The following is a 16891-nucleotide window of genomic DNA, read 5'->3' as shown; positions in this document are numbered from 1 at the left end:
ACATTACTAATGCACACAAGAATTTTTTGACTTTAAATCCCAACTATGTAACAGTGGATCATGGATTTGTGGGTTTTTTTTTCTTTTTTTTATACTTCTCTCATAAAAAAAGTTGAGAATATAGAACATGATATGCAAAGTCACACTAAAGAAAGTTCATGTCTAGGTTCAGTTAGTATTACTACCATTATCTAACTCCTTCCTTACCATGCTAGCCTCTTAGGCACTGACATCTTTTGCTGACATTTATTAAGTCTGTTCAAAGTCTTGAATGTCCTTCAATTCAGAGAATCAATGTGGGGAACCAGGAAAGAGAGACACAGAGACAAGGGAAACATTGACCCAAACTCAGTTGTACTCACACATGAGGATTAGTGGTGAAAAAGTGGTGGGTAAGAAATGATACTAACTCAGTAGAATCACCTTAAAGGTGCTTTATAAATCTAGTGAGTTCAAACACAACTCTGAACAGGGAGAGAGAAATAGTCTAGCAGAGAAACAAAGGTGGGATGACTCAGGTGCCAAGTGGTATCTTTAAGACGCAGACACACCATCGTAAGTGTATCCCATACCTAAATCAAAAGTATTTTAACGAGTCCACATCCTTAGAACAGGTTAAGAAAATATGAAATTTGAGTTCACTGACATCTTCAAAACTCTTTCTTCTCTACCAAATCCTGGCAAGGGAAAGGGCATCCTCTGAAAATTTCAAGTTCTCCTAAAGCATGAAAATAGCAGCAAAGATTGTGCGTGTCTAAAGGAAGTCTGCCTAAAGCCATGCTTTGTATTCACTCCTCTCTGTGAACATCAAACTACCACCCATGCCTTTGTTCTAGGTTTTCCAACAAAAGTTTAACACAGGCTAACATCTGCCATGCACTGTCCTTGAAGAGGCGTTGTTGGCGTTTGGCAGGGCCATCCTCCCACCTCTTCATCCCTGTTGGCAGAGACTGAGCTGAGACAGGTCTTTGAGCAGAGCAAGTATCTGTCTCTACCCTGCGTGAGAAGAGGTGAGAAGATGGAGTTGTCTCTGAGTAATGCAGCTCATCACATGGTACCAAGGGTGATTTAGAAGAATTAAAGCACTGTGCCTGTATTAGTTATCTCTCAATGCCCAGAGAAATTACTCCCCAGAATGCCAGCCTAAATAATAAATAGTTATTATCTTATAGTTTTTCTGTATTAGGACTCTGTTTAGCTGGGTAGTTCAGGCTCAGGGTGTCTTGGGAGGTTGCAGTCAAGCTGTCGCCTGAAGCTGGATTCACATGAGGCTGGAGGATCTGCTTCTAACCTTACTTCTGTGCTTGTTAGCAAGACTCAGTTTCTTGCTAGTTGTTCGTTGAGTGTCTCATTTCCTCACCATAGGCTATTTTAGCATCCTCTCAACATGAAAGCTGGTTTCCCCAGAGTAAGTGATCCGAGAGAGAAACCAAGATGGTAGCCACAGGTTTTTATAACCTAATCTCAGAAGTGACATACCATCACTTCTATCATATTCTGTTGGTCACACAGACCAAACGTGGTATAAAGTAGAAGGGGACTACACAGGCGTGTGAATGTCAGGAGGCAGGGCTCATTGGGGGCCATCTTGGAGGCTACCAACCATAATACCTCTAATCTAACTGTGCTGAGAACATAGTTGGCTCTGGTCTTCAACATAATGTATATCAGGTAACATGTCTTAGCTTAGAGGTTCTGAAATGTAGTGGCAAGACTAGTAGACTTGGAGTAAAGAGGTTTGGATTAAAGTTCAACTCTATAATTATGAATGTTATGCAATTTTGGAATGCTTCTTAACCTTATGGATATCTTATCTCAGTTATAAAATGAGAGGGTTGTTATTAATGATCTCAAAGATATCTTTCAGCTCTAAAATTCCATGCCACAAAGAAATATGCCATTTGGGGCATGAATGTTATATAGGCAATTTTGTTTAACAAAATGGCAATTCCAATGAGCTTTCTCTTATTTCAGAGTAATAAACCAATGAGAGAAATGGCACCCTTGAGCTTTCTTGGACCTTATTTCTTTTTCTCTTCATTATACATACTTTATTCTAGTAGGTAAGCCTCACAATAACATATTTTTAATCATATAAGGCTTTAAGGTGTAACACACACATTTTAATATGCAAGTGAACTCATCCATAAATCCCATTAGGAAGAAATTGGACATGGGAAGCCTTCTAACTCTGTTTTTCCATTGCCTGGTGGCTGATGTTTCCATGGGTGGCAATTTGGCCAGAGTTACAATAGCTTTCTGATAAGAAAACTCCCTGGTACATGACCCACATAAATGAATTAAAAAGGCTTCTTCATGTCTCAGTTCTTTAAGGCTAGAGAGACAGCTGCAACAGCCTAGCATATGCAGTGTGGACTAGCAGCAGAATAAGCAGTGGAGATCTTTATCTCATGTACTAGCCCGGAGCAAGCAGAGGACAAGGAAAAGCATCTTGGGGGGGTTCAACTCTGAGACAAGAATGGAAAAACCACTCCTTCGCTTATCTTTTAATTCCTTGAACATGCCGAACAAGCTCGCACTTGAAGGCCTTTGCATGTGCCCTGCCTGGGAATCACTTATTCCAGTTCAGTGACCTCCCCTTCAGATAAGCCCTGTCCAGCCATCAAGCTCAAGTGGTGGCCCTCCCTCACAGTTATCCTACCCCGCATTCTGCTCTCTCGGAGCACTTAGCACCATCTCAAACCGTCTTGTCAGCATGCCTGTCTAAGGTATTCACCTCCGATAGAATGTAGACTGAGAAGTGGAAGCCTGCCTGTCCTGTTTGCTGCCATATCCCCAGTGCCTGTAACAGTTCCCAGTGCTGAGTAGGCCCTCAAGAAATCCTTATCAAATGGATGAATGGAAAGGCTTGTGGTTTGATAGAGGTCAATTTTAAGAGATGTCGGGAATCGGCAACTAGGGACTGAATCTGAGAACGAAGAGGTTTCAGGTACTCCACACATTGAAGATAACCTCCAACAACTGGGGGCAGACACTGTCCCCAAATCTCTGAGAGAATTCACCCTGCTACTAGAAACAACAACACTGCCCAGGAAGGCAAAAAAAAAAAAGGATGGGGGTCTTTTGAACTAACTGGCACCACTCCATGAATGCAGTGCTCACTGTTACTGGGAGTCTTTTTGTGGGGACGGTAGGGGTGCTCTCCCCTCTTAAGGCCAAGGGAAAATTGCCTTGATGAGAAAGTGCTAGCAAGAGGAGAACACTGGCACATCTCTTGCTGGCTGGACCTCTGCTCGGGGAACAGACCAGCAGATGGGTTCCTGTGCCCTGCTGATTCGGGGAAAGGGAATAGGAAAAAGGAATGGCATGGCAAAGCAAAGAACTGGTTAGGAAGCTGGAGGTAGTTAGGGGGCATGTGGTGGCAAGGATGGATGAGATCCTTGCATGGACCAGGGGTGGGCTGGCACCACGTTGAAAGTTCTCCACTAGCACACAAAGGCTCCTGAGTTTCTAAGAGAATGCTTGGGCATGGGCTGGGAGAGAGTGCTTCTGGTAGGGGAGCTGTGTTGCAGTCGGAGATGTTGACCAGGATTCTGATGGTTTGCCTCCAAGAACTGTGGAGATCCTCCAAAACCAGCCAGTCAGGCACCAACGAGCCACATGTAGATCCTGTCACATAGTAGATGCCAAGAGATTATCAGCGTTAGCCCAAGAAGCAAAAAAAAAAAAAAAAAAAGCACGCAGAGAGGATTCACCTGATACCTCCTCACTTCCCCAAACCCACTGAGGAGAGAGAGATTTTGGAGGAGGGCGGGGAAGAGGCGCCTAGAGGCAGATGAGGTCGGGTCCCAGTGGCATATCCCTAGAACCACAGCCCATGCTGGGGGGAAGGAAGGAGATGAGATTTAAATCAGATACAAGATTAAAGTTTAAGGCCAGCCTGGACTTTCATAACTGACCATGACCAGAAGTTTACAGGATGTAGCTGAGATGCCATTAAGGGACAGAAAAACGGTATTCGACAGCATGGCTGAAGGCAGTAACTGGGAAAAAGAAATTAAACCATTCTGTGCTTTCAACACGGAGTTCAAACTATCCAGTCACCTAGTTACAGGAGGAAAAATTCAGTGGCCTTTGAGTAAGCGAGTTTCTCAGGCATTTGTTTTTCCTTTGGGTGAGCTATTGCTGGTTTTTGTCAGAGGGTAATGTGACAAGACAGTTCATAAAATCCACGATTCAAGACTCACGCTGCGTACTGCAGACTCGGTTGCCGTTTTTCTTCTTTGTGCTCTCCTATGAGAAGACTCAAAGCTAATTTTCTGAAACTCATTTTCTTGCAGCCTCAAAGGATTTTTTAAACCTTTGGGCAAATCATTTTTAAAATTTCAAAGCTACTTTTTACTAAAACTGAGTGGCTGGATGAGAGAAAAACACCACACTCCTATCCTTCTTACTTGATAAATAAATCACTAGGAAAACGTGTGAGACTATTCCTGAATGGGTGGACACCCTGGAAGGGCATTTTCTGTTGCTTCTGAAGGCTAGCACACGGGAAGACCTACTGAAATCTCTGTTCAGCTCAGAAGAGCCTGCGTCAGAAGAAACAGTTTAGCTGTTGATAGCTGGGGGAGAAATGTTTTTGGAAAGGAATGATGTTGATTAAGTTAAAAGTTAAGACTACAGCTTTGAGTTTTATGTAATCTAGTTTTAAAGAGGAAGTATGGAGCACCAGGCTGGTTCAGTCAGGGAAGCAAGCACCTCTTGATCTTGGGGTCATGAGTTCAAGCCCCACATTGGGTAGAGAGCTTACTTGAAAACAAGAGAGAGAGAGAGAGAATACATTTCTTGAATGGTAGTATAAAACAAAACAGAAAATTCACTTACTTTTAACAGAAAAAAAAAGATATCTAATGAATAGTAAACCAGTAAAACCCCGCCTTGCTCAGACTTCTCTAACCTTTGTTTAATGGTGGCTCTGCTCTCAGGAACTCCTCCCATCTACCTGATCAAAAGCACTGGATATGGGCGCCTGGGTGGCTCAGTTGGTTAAGCAACTGCCTTCGGCTCAGGTCATGATCCTGGAGTCCCAGGATCGAGTCCCACATCGGGCTCCCTGCTCAGCAGGGAGTCTGCTTCTCCCACTGACCCTCTTCTCTCTCATTCTCTCTCTCTCAAATAAATAAATAAAATCTTTAAAAAAAAGAAAAAAGCACTGGATAACTGAATAACACCCACCTAGAGATATTGGAAAGGCTGTATGTGTGTGTGTGCGGGTGTGTGTGTGTGTGTGTGTGTGTGTGTGTGTGTTGTGTGTAGGTATGTGCATGTAAGTGTATATTACTTTAGGTGTAACATAAAGGTAAAGCAAACTAAAGCCTCGTACATGTCCTGAAAATAATTTTGTGGAATTCATTTGTAAAGTCACTTGTTGATTAACATTGCAAGCCTAGAGCATGTTTATCTTCCCTACAGTTCTAGACAGCCTATGTAAGACCTAGCCTGAGACGGAATGGCCTTCTGACCCTCTCCGGAAGTCACGGAGAGGCAGTCTTGCAAGGGGCCAGGCCAGGCCATCTCACTTCCGGGGCCTGAGGCCTTTTCCACCTTTGCCCAACACCGACAACTGTGGAAAACTCACTGGCCTTCTATTATATGATTACATCCATCCACCAGCCCCTTGCCTCACTGACCCTACTCCCTTCCCTTACTTTATAAGAACACTATTTTCTCATCATCATTTAGACCAACTATAGGAACTGGGCTTTATCTCTGTTCACAGTTGCTATCTATTGTGAAAGGGTACCAGAGGTACTGTGTTGAGAAGGATTCTGAGCAGGATTCTGGTCAGGATTCAGTGGTAAAGAGCAATATGATGGATCGACAAGGTCTTAGAGCAGAGTGGCAACAGGTTTACAAAGCATTTGTCTTTCCCTGTCTAGACACTATTTCTTCCCTTAAAACCATGATCTTTGTTATAAATAAGATGTGGTATATATACAATGCAATATTATTCAGCTATAAAAAAGAGTGAAATAATATTGCCATTTCCAGCAGCAGCATGGATGGAGCTAGAGAGTATATAGTGCTAAGCGAAATAAGTCAGTCAGAGAAAGACAGATACCTTATGATTGCACTCATATGTGGAATTTAAGAAGCAAAACGAGCAAACAAAGGGAAAAATGTGAGAGAGAGAGAGACAAACCAAGAAACAGACTCTTCACTCTAGAGAACAAACTGATGGTTAGCAGGGGGGAGGTAGGTGGGGGGTGGGGGAAATAGGTGATGGGGGTGAAGAGTAACATTTATCATGATGAGCACTAAGGTAGAGCTGAATCGCTATATTGTACACCTGAGACTAATATAACACTACATGTTAACTATGCAGGAATTAAAATAAAAAACTTTAAAAAAAGGAACCTTGACCTTTGTTAGTAGATACAACATCAGGATCCTAATTCTGGCAGATTCTTCACTCTCAGACTGCTGCTGAAATTGAATCCTGGGGGTTTCTGGGGGTAGGTGGCACAGAGAACTAAAAATCGTAAGATTTGAATTCCTAATAATAGTAAAAAAAAACAAAAACCCTACGACCATCAATAATTAGCTTTCTACTAGAAGCCAGGTAGTATGCAGATAAAAGTATAAATACAGGTGTTTAAGTGTGCAATTCCCAATCCTTGAAGCATGCTTATGAACATAATAAAAATAATTATAGATAACATTAAAACGTTTTAAATTAAAAAATAATAAGGAGGGAATTACTGTTTTTTTCAGATGAGGAAACAGGCCTGAAGAAAGTATGTCATTTGCCCGAGGACACATGCAAATAAGCAGATAAGCTGGGCTTCGGTCCGAGTTTGTCCGCCTAGAGCATATGGCTTCGTTCCAAAGAAAACGTGTAAGCAGAAGCTGAAATATTGCAGGGCCATTTCCTCTGTGCCACGGAGACCTTTGGCGAGGGCTGGGGGTGTACAGAATTCTTTCCCTCAAAGATCCCTGCATTTTGTGTTTTGGGGAAACATGACAGAAGAGCTGATTACTGGAGAATTGGGTTCTTCTCTGTGCGATAAAGTGAGGTGGGAAGAACGAGCAGACTCGCCCGTACGTCGGAGGATTTAATATGTCAGAGGATTTCCTGACATTGCCCCGCAGCCGCAGAAGGGAAGGCCCCCGTTTAGTGCCCCCCACAAAGCTAGTCTCGGGCTCTCCCTGGCCACCGCTTGACATTATCAGTGCTCACATGCATTAGCCTCCAAGGACACCCTGCTTTCCAGGGCACCCCACCTCTCCGTTCCTGGAGAAACTGTTTTTCCAATTTTTGAAACAAAAGAAAACCTCACAGTAAAGAAACCATTTTTCATCTGGATCATCCAGCCGCAGTTCTGAGGGTGTGTTTCCACACCGGGGTGCTTGCCAAGCGTGCGATCCAGGGGCTGGAGGGGCTCCTTCAGGGGCGTGAGTCACAAGGTTCCAGTTGCCAACAGGGCCTGGTGAGCCAGGCAGGAAGGCTGGCTGCCCGAGTGAGCGGAGTTAACTCCAGAAGCATGAGGTACAGCAACATTTCCCAAAAATCTTCCACACATCACATTTTCGTGCTGTGTCCACTATTATCTTTATTTGTTTTTAAATTACCAAGGGCATTGAAACTCAGAGCTTTGAGGCAAGATGCCTCTCAGTAAACATGTCAGCACTTCTCATCACACTGGGTATAAAATTGTATAAGACCCGCATGGTTTGGCCCGTGCCAGCCCTTCTTGACCATGTTCTAATACTCTCGCCTTTCTTTCCTCTGTTCCGGTCTCTTCTAGAGACTTCTTGGTGCTCTGAGTATTTATCAAACATGCTTTGCCTCAGGATGTTTGCACACGTTTACTGATCCTTCTACCTGGAATATTTTTCCTCTGGGTAACCCCAGGGCTCTCTTTATCACCTCATGTAGGTCCCTAAGCATCAATATTACCTCCCACAAAGACACCTTCCCTGATCATCAGTCTTGAAATAACACTGCCATCACTCTCTACCCCTTGTCCTGCTTTGTTTTTTTATTTCACTGCATTTGGCAGTCTTTGTTTACTGTCATCTATGCCACCAGAAGCCTATCTCCACGAGGATAAGAAATTTATCTTGCTCCCAATTGTATCCCAATGACTGGCAGTTATTCAATAAATCCAAAAAATAATGATAAATAAATTAAATGTAGATTGGAAAAGACGGTGGTAATCAAGCAGCAAGTCAGATTTTACTGAGTACATAACCTGTCCTGTGCTGAGAACGTACAGCCTTCAGGCATCCCAGGATGCCAAAACCCTTCCAAGGGAAAGGGTGCTTCTCACAGGATAAATTTCTCTTCTAGTTTTGGTCGCCATCTTGCTTTCATGGCAGCCCACTCAGGGCGCTTGTGATGTTGAACAATTTATAGAAAATAAAATAACCTACACTCCTAAAACAGTAAACATCTAAGCTCCCTGCACCACCATTTTGGAGGATGATTTACTAATATTCAAAAAGTTTTAAGGGATTATTTTTCCAGAAACAAGCTATATTTAATAGCAATAATTGAATATATTATGCCAGTCCATCCCTTTGCTACCCACGGAAAATGTACAGATTTTGTCCCAGTATAGGGACTATTGGGTCTAATTATCTACCTGTATCCATGCTTTATACAAAAACACGAATTAAGAACAACATTTTTTAATGCTGATTTGTCTCTGTCCTAAATACAGCAGCATTGAAAAGACTCTATTTCATGTTCAATGTTTTGCAGCATTTACTGCTCCTTGCCTGGTGGCAAGTTGAGACTTCAGAGCAGGGAAATAGAGTCGATCCTGAAAGCAGGAGAGGAAGGTGGGAGTCCCAGGGGGAACAGGACTTTGTCTTTGATGAATGAGTCTCTTTCAGGTGTCTCTGTTCTTTGGTTTTTAAAGGAAACAGAGACCCTCTTCTATCTGTCCCCATGTCCATTGTGTGAAATTTGCCTCATTTGGAGACTCCGTTATTTTCCTGGCTGTGAAATGGAGAGTCCATGGGGTTTGCCGGAATGCACTGCCTGGATGTTTTCCCAGGGGAGGCTCTTCTTTGGCAATCTTCCTCATACTTCAGTCTGGGGAGGAAGACGTAGTAAGTAAATCCAAGTTCTATAATAGAGAGAGGACAAAGGCAGTGGTGAATGGATATGGTGGTCAAAAGACCCTCACCACTTCTGACTTTTTGTTCATATCCCTTTTACCCGCCTACGTAACAAAAATGGAAGTTGGCCCCATCCACTTCTATTCTGAGTTGACCGGAGTTGCGTGACTCTAAAAGACGCTCTATAAAGTTAAAGTCTGTATGGATTGAAAGTTAGAAAAATTAAAAATAGTACGGTTTGTAATTGCAAGATAGCCTCACTGGAACTACCTTGTGGGTAAAGAGGCTTCGTGTCCTCTGGGTGCTCTGGCTATAAAATCCTCCGCAGGGGGTGCCAGATGGACGTGCTTGTTACAGGGTAGTGTTCTGCCCAGTAATGATTCATGGAAAAGCAATGTTCCAATGTAGTTTTATAAACACTCTCTTTTCTCTGAATGGCATCAGCAAAACTGAGCCTTACCAACCCGTGTGGGATAGCGAACAGCTCAGATCGGCAGGCTCAATCTGCCAAGAACAAACAAGGCATAAAGCACTTCATTCACTCCGAGACTTCACTTCATTCCATCGGAATTATCCTCAGCCGAATTAGGCACTGTTGGAATGTGAATGCTCCAAGCGATAAAGTTGGTCATGGGCATCATCAGCGTCATCACTTTCATCATTTTATAGTGAACTTATAACACCAAAACATACATCCCTGACAAGAAACGTTCCAAGAGACATTTCCATTGAAAAGATCTCATAAATAAGGAATAGACATGACTGCAAAGGACTTCACTACTCTAGATATTTATGAAGACTTCATGGCATTTATATTTTAAAATAAATGATCTTTAAAAAATCTTAATAAAAAGCACTGAAACTATTTACAATAAAATATTGTTTTCCCTTCAATGATGATCAACACCACAATCCAAATCATAGAAAATAGCCAGGAGTTACTGAAAGCTTCCTGCAATCTAGTAGCTATGAGGAACAGTTTACATACTTATTTTCATATAATCCTCATGACATCCTCTGAGATCAGTGCTATTTTTTTTTTTTTTGAGAGAGAGAGAGAGAAAGAGCTCACGGGTGTGTGCAGGGGTAGGGGGCACAGGGAGAGGAAGAGAGAGAGAGAGAGACTCTTAAAGAAGGCTCCACCCCCAGCGCAGACCCCGATGTCCAATGCAGGGCTCATCTCACACTCCTGAGATCATGACCTGAGCCAAGACCAAAGGTCAGACACTTAACCGAACTGAGCCACCCAGGCACCCCGAGGTCAGTGCTACTTTTATCTCCATTTTACCAAAGAGGAAACTGAGGCTTTGAGAGGACAAATGACCTGACAAAGGTCATCTAGCTGGCACGTGATGGAAGCGGAATTTAAACGGTGGGGGGCTGTACTGAATGTGTAAATCACACAGTGGGGTACAGAACACACCTGAGGAAATCTGAAATTCTCAATTTCTACTGAGGCAGCAACCATTGGAATGGGAGCTAAGGCTTTGCTGTAACTTGCCCTGAGGTAGTGAAAAAGGAGAAAAACAAATAGTTGCCATTTCTAGAGGAGCCATTTTCCTACTACCACTAGACCAAGAAGGTATTTTATTTCTGTCCAGATTCAGAGACAGGATAAAGAGACTGTTCCAAGATTCTGAAAGAAGACAGCTCAGTCCCAATTTTGAGAGGCAGTCTGTATAATTCTTTTTTTTTTTTTTAAGAGAGCACGTGCACAAGGGCTAGCAGGAGCGGGGGGAGGGGCAAAGGGAGCGGGAGAGAGAAAACTTTCTCCAGCAGACTCATCATTCTGCGCGAAGCCCGACACGGGGTCTTTCTCACGGTCCTGAGATCATGACCTGAGCTGAAATCAAGAATCGGACACCTAACTGACTGAGCCACCCAGGTGCCCCTCTGTGTAGTTCTTAAAAGCACAAACTCTGGAGTCAAACTCTCCGAGTTCACGTTCTGGTCCTAATACATACAAGGCGTGTGACCTTGGGAAAGTTAGCTTCTCCATGCCTCTGTTTACTCATCTATAGAACAGAGACAATAATAGCACCTATTTCTCTGAGCTGTTGTGAGAATTAGAATCAACCTCTGTCCAGTGGTTAGAGCACACTTGGCACACCATACAGTTGGCCTTTGCACAATGTGGGGGTTAGGGCTGCTGACCCCCACACATTCGAAAACCCCTGTTTAACTTTTGCCTTCCCCAAAACTTAACTACATTAGCTTACTGTTGACTGGAAGCCTTACCAATGATATCAACAGCCGATTAACACATATTTTGTATATTTGCATGTTTATATATACATAAAACATACAAATAATATATAATTATATAATATATATTGTATACTGTATTCTTACAGTAAGCTAGAGAAAAGAAAATGTTATTGAGAAAACTATAAAAAAGAGAAAGTACATTTACAGTACTATACTGCATTTATCACACACACACACAAAAATCCACATATAAGTGGACCCACGCAGTTCAGGCCATGTTGTTCAAGGGTCAACTGTAAGTACTTTATAAAGTGTTGGCTATTACTAGCGCCCACGTGGGGATACTCCTCGTCTAAGACCTAATAGTTGACCAAAGACGTCAGTGCTATTCGTGCTTCGCTTCCTGTCCACAAGTTCAAACTCAGGCTCTCATGCACCTTGGTCTAAAGGTATTTAAGGTCCATTGTTCACTCCTGTTTTCCCCCTTTGATGTGATGCTTCAGACCTGCTCTCACCTTCCCGGCGCACTCTTAAATGAACCATGGAATTTTACTTTGTTCTGCACCCAAAATAGTAAGTTTCAGTAAAGTTAACTAACAAGGTAATTCACAGATTCCAGCTTGCTGCCTTGTGACCTGGCCAGCTCACCCTTCACCTCAGGGTGGCCCCCAGGCACCTCTATGTCTTAGAATCCACACCACACCACCAGACCCTAGGGGAGAGGAAGGTGTCCCTCCCCACCACCTTCATCACATGCCTGCACACACAGGCCACACCTACATACCCAAGACTAAAGCTATACCTTAAAACCTAATTTCTTATTATAGGGGAGGATTCTTCCAGGAGACTAAAGAGTGAGAAGTCCACGTCCTTCTTAGGGAAACCATGTCGTTCCAACAAGAGGATGTTCTTGCCTCTTGGCCATCAAAGAAACAATTTACATGAGAACAGCTTGTTCCGACATAGTACATTTGGGGTCACAGCGTGGCTAAAATATTCAGGTTATGTAACCAGGTCACCAAACACCTTAATCTGAAATATCTGCATTCAGGCACTACTGTAATATGTTCTCTTTTCCATGCTTACATTTCATTGATTAAAAGCCCATTGTCTGCCACAATTAAATTCAAGTCTCTAAGGAGTTATAAAGGGCTTGTAACTTTAATTGATTAAATTAATTTGATTATTAAAGCTTAGGGTGTAGTCTCAGGCAAACCCTTTAGAAAGAACAAACTGATATGTACCCACCAACATGCACGCGTACACACACAGAATGCATAAATTAGGGAGGGGATACTGGTGACTTGGCATGATATTCTTTACAAAGGAGTCCCTGTAAACGTTTTCAGAGGGACACAGATTACAGGCTCTTCCAAAGGTTTACGTGGGAAGAGATGGTGACTTTGACAAGGTGGGGGCAGTGAAGAAGGAGTCAGATTTGGGATCTATTTTTAAGGTAGACTGAAAAGATCTCTATAAATTGTACTCTGTAAATTGGATATGGAGTTTTAGAGGAAAAACGTGATTTTGGTGGACTATTATTCAGCCATAAAAAAGAAGGAGCTATTGCCATTGTGACAACATGGATGGACCTCGAGGGCAGCACGCTAGGTGAAATCAGTCAGACAGAGAAAGACAAATACTGTATGATCACTTTTATGGGGAATCTAAAAAAGCCATACTCAGAGAACCAGATTACATTGGTGGCTGCCAGGAGTTGGGGGGATGGCAGAAAGGGGCAGATTTTAGTCAAAGGGTCTAAACTTCCAATTAGAAGATGAGTGAGTTCTGGGGATCGGGTGTGTAGCACAGTGACAGTGGTTAACAATACTGAATTGTATACTTGAAAGTTGTTTAGAGAATAAGGCTGAAATGTTCTCAACACAACAAAAATGGTAATTATGTGAGGTAATAGATGTGGTAATCATGTCCCAATATATCTGTGTATCAAATTATCACACTGTACACCTAAAATGTATACAATGCCAATTACATCTCAATAAAGCTGCAAAAAAATTAAAAAAAAAAAAAGTAATTTACGGCCTGAGTAGCCCTGTGAATGGGGGCGTCACAGACCTAGGTGGGCTTATGCGTAGACCAGGTTTGGAAGGAGAGGGGCTAGGAGTGGTAAATTAGGAATTTTGTTTGGGGCATGTTAAGTCTGAGGAGCCCATTAGATACCTAACTGAAAATTTTGAAGAGGCAGATGTGCAAATCTGGGGGTCAAAGGAGAGTGAGCAGAGGAGCCTGAGAAAGGGATCTGCAGGGAGAAGGAAGACCAGGAGAGGGTGGTGTCCCAGAAGCCAGTAAAAAGAGGATTTCAGGAGAAAGGAGGTGATCAAGCATCTCAAATGCTGCAAAAGGCCAAGTGAGACCAGGGCTGAGTTGGCTATGGGCTTTGTCAAGGTGAGGTTGGTCACACCGTCCTTAAACAAGAGGGCTTTCAGTGGAAAGGGGTGTAGAGATGAGAGCCTGAGGGCAACACTGAAAAGGGACCTATGCAGTCTTCTTAGTGGAGGTTTTCCCGCAGGTTCCAACTGTAAATCGGGACTGAGAAATCACACGGGGTCTTAGTGTCTTTCTGTAATCCTGGTCATCTTGAATATAGGTAGAGTTTTTCTTTTTATCTTTTTAAGAGATTGTATTTATTTATTTGAGAGAGAGCGTGAACATGAGCTGGGAGGAGGGGCAAAGGGAGAAGGGGAAGCAGGCTCCCCACTGAGCAGGGAGCCCGATGAGGGGTTGATCCCAGGACCCCGTGATCATGACCTGAGCTGAAGGCAGATGCTTAACCAACTGAGAGACCCAGGCACCCCTGGATAGAGCTTTTAAACATCTCATAAAGGAGGTAGTTTTGTTGTCATCGAAGCACAGGAAATATATAATTTTCTGAAATGTCGGGAATGAACATTATTCCTGAAATCTCAGAACCGGAGAACTTCGGGGAATGGCCATGAGGATGCTGTTAACCCCATCACTGTACACATAAGCATTGGGATAGTGGACTCAGAGAAGCCCATCAAAAGGTAATCTCCCACCTGACCCCACCCCTCTCCACTGCACCGCTCTCACCTGGTTAGGGCCTGGCTGGTTCACTGTGCACAGAAAGGAGTGCATCTTACACCTCTCAGAGGTACTGGCACAGCTTGGTGCACTGGGGTGGAGTCGGGGACTGGGTTTGTTTGGGGTCTGGTCGGAAAGCTGAGGTGCAGCCCAGTTAGGTGGCACTACAGAGAAAGAGTGAAGATACGCTGAGGTCGACCATAGAGGTAAGGACTGGGGACTAAAGTGGGCAATTGGAAGGAGAGCCAGAAGCTAGGAGAAAAGTGGACTCGAAAAGAAGAGATGGTGAGAAGAGATTCCTGAGAGGGGAGGGAGATGTACAAAGAAATTATTTATTTATTTATTCATTCATTCATTCATTCATTCATTTATTTGAGAGAGTGAACATGAGCTGGGAAGAGGGGCAGAGGGAGACCGAATCTCAAGCAGACTCCAAACTGAGCGTGGAGGCACATGTGGGGCTCAGTTCCACGACCACAAGATCATGACCTGAGCCAAAATCAAGACTCGGTTGCTCAAACAACCAAGCCACCCAGGCACCTCAAAGAAGGGTTTTTATGAGCATCAGGTCCATATTTGTATGAGCCAGCTGGGCCCACTTCAAGGAACCCAAGGAGGACTGTCCCCTATAGCAATAGTATTGGGAGAAAAAGCTCACAATTGCCTAATAGGATCATCTGATGGGGTCAGATTTGTGCTGTTTAGATATTATGTACTCAAAAAGGCTATGTTGAAGTCCTAACCCCCATCCAGACCTGTGAATGTGACTCTATTTGGAACTAGGATCTTTGTAGATGTCATTAGGTTAAGATGTGGTCATACTGGAGTATAGTGGGCCCTAATCCAATATGACTGGTGTCCTTATAATAAGAGTAAAATTTGGACACAAATGCAGAAGGAAGGTGGCCATGTGAAGGTGAGGCCAAGACTGGAGAGATGTGCCACAAGCCAAAATAGGCCTAGAGCTGCCAGAAGCCACAAGAGGGAAGGAAGGATCTTTCCCTAGAGGCTTGGGAGGAAGTATGGCCTTGCTAACAGCTTGATTTCACACTTCCAGCCTCCAGAAGTGTGAAGAAATAAATTTATCTCTTTTTTCTGTTTTTTTTTAAATTTATCTTTTTTTAAGCCATTCCGTTTTCCATACTTTGTTACAGCAGCCTTAGGAAACCAATATAGGAACTATAGACATTTTTTGACAAATACATCTATCTATACACATAAATCTACATAAAGAAGATTTTCTACTACTTTTACAAATGTCTAAGAGGATGAGGTTTTGAAAATCTCAACTCAGGAAAAAAAAATGCATAAAATCCTAATCACTGCCTATATTTATTTTTTCCCCAAGTAATTAAACAAATGTAAGGTGGTGGTGGAGGCTAGTTTCACTTGATTTCCAGTGAATAGTGTTGATGAGTCAGGACCATTACTTCTCTCAGAAAATGCCCTGTAAAAAGCAAAATCTGAGTGTTGTGTTTACAAAAGTGATACCATATGTTGGTTGATTAACAAGTTGTCAGAATATTAGAAGTTCTTGGCTGATTGCAAGAAGGAGCATCTGTTTGCTGAATCTCTTATCTAATGTGTGTACAGATATCGCCAGGTTTGGCACTCTTCCTAAATATCAGATATAAATTCCTGCAGTATTTAGCCTTCGGAGAGTAACACTGATGTACTGCTTGGGGTTAAGATGTTTATTCTCAGGAAAGCAAGAGAAGTGAGGCCAAAAAGATGACATGTATACATAAGAATGTTATGTACCATTCAGAATCATTTTACCAGTACACCTTGCATCATGTACCACAACTAACGCTTACTTGCATGTCACTTGCATAGAGGTTTAAGGAAAAAAAAAAAAGATTAAATCAACTCTAGAGCTATTTATTGCTTTTTCTATTGATAGAATTTCACAAGGCTTTCTATTTATGAAGTCACTTACAGCTCACAAATGCTTTCACACTACATCCCTACAACCCTATAAAGATGGCAAGAAATTGTACCTCTGTTTCACGGATGAGGAATCTGCAGCCGAGCTGAGGTAAATCCAACTGGCGTTGAAGTGTTGGGACCCAGGACATAAAGCCAGCTCCTTTCAGTTCCATCACGGAACCACCTACAAATCCATATATTCAGGAGCTAGTTGTAGGTACTCTGACAGAATCTAGTCAGGGTGAAATTCTGGAGTTTTCCTTTGTTCCTTTTTTTAAAGATTTTATTGATTTGAGAGAGAGAGAGGGCATGAGCAGGGGGAAGGGGAGGGGCAGAGGGAGAGGGAGAAGCAGACTCCCCGCTGAGCAGGGAGCCCGATGCGGGGCTCGATCCCAGGACCCTGAGATCATGACCTGAGCTGCAGGCAGACGCTTAACCCACGGAGCCACCCAGGCGCCCCTCCTTTGTTCCTTTCCACAATCCCTGTTAGATTCAGTCAGCCACCATATATTGGGGTTGTGCCATTTTGGTTTCAGCAAGTAGATTCTGTTGGGGAGGAAAAACTTTTCCTTTAGCCTTCAGTGTATGGGGGCCTGACAAA

General features: G+C 43.1%; 1 protein-coding gene and 1 long non-coding RNA gene across 4 annotated transcripts in view; one reads left to right on the top strand and one right to left on the bottom strand.

The window, feature by feature from the left end:
* KIAA1217 (KIAA1217 ortholog) overlaps positions 1–16891 on the top strand; it is a 703089-nt gene that overhangs the window by 377716 nt on the left and 308482 nt on the right. The gene's annotated exons all lie outside the window — the stretch shown is intronic.
* Positions 7569–16891, bottom strand: part of LOC113922604 — a 39943-nt gene continuing 30620 nt past the window's right edge. For both annotated transcript variants that reach the window (XR_003520001.1, XR_003520000.1), the window contains one exon: positions 7569–9098. This is a non-coding gene — a long non-coding RNA (uncharacterized LOC113922604). The remainder of the gene's footprint in view (positions 9099–16891) is intronic.

Source organism: Zalophus californianus, chromosome 9 (genome assembly GCF_009762305.2).
Source record: "Zalophus californianus isolate mZalCal1 chromosome 9, mZalCal1.pri.v2, whole genome shotgun sequence".
Classification (NCBI taxonomy): domain Eukaryota; kingdom Metazoa; phylum Chordata; class Mammalia; order Carnivora; family Otariidae; genus Zalophus; species Zalophus californianus.
Note: the sequence above shows the minus strand (reverse complement) of the source record. Positions and strands in the feature narration are given on the sequence as shown.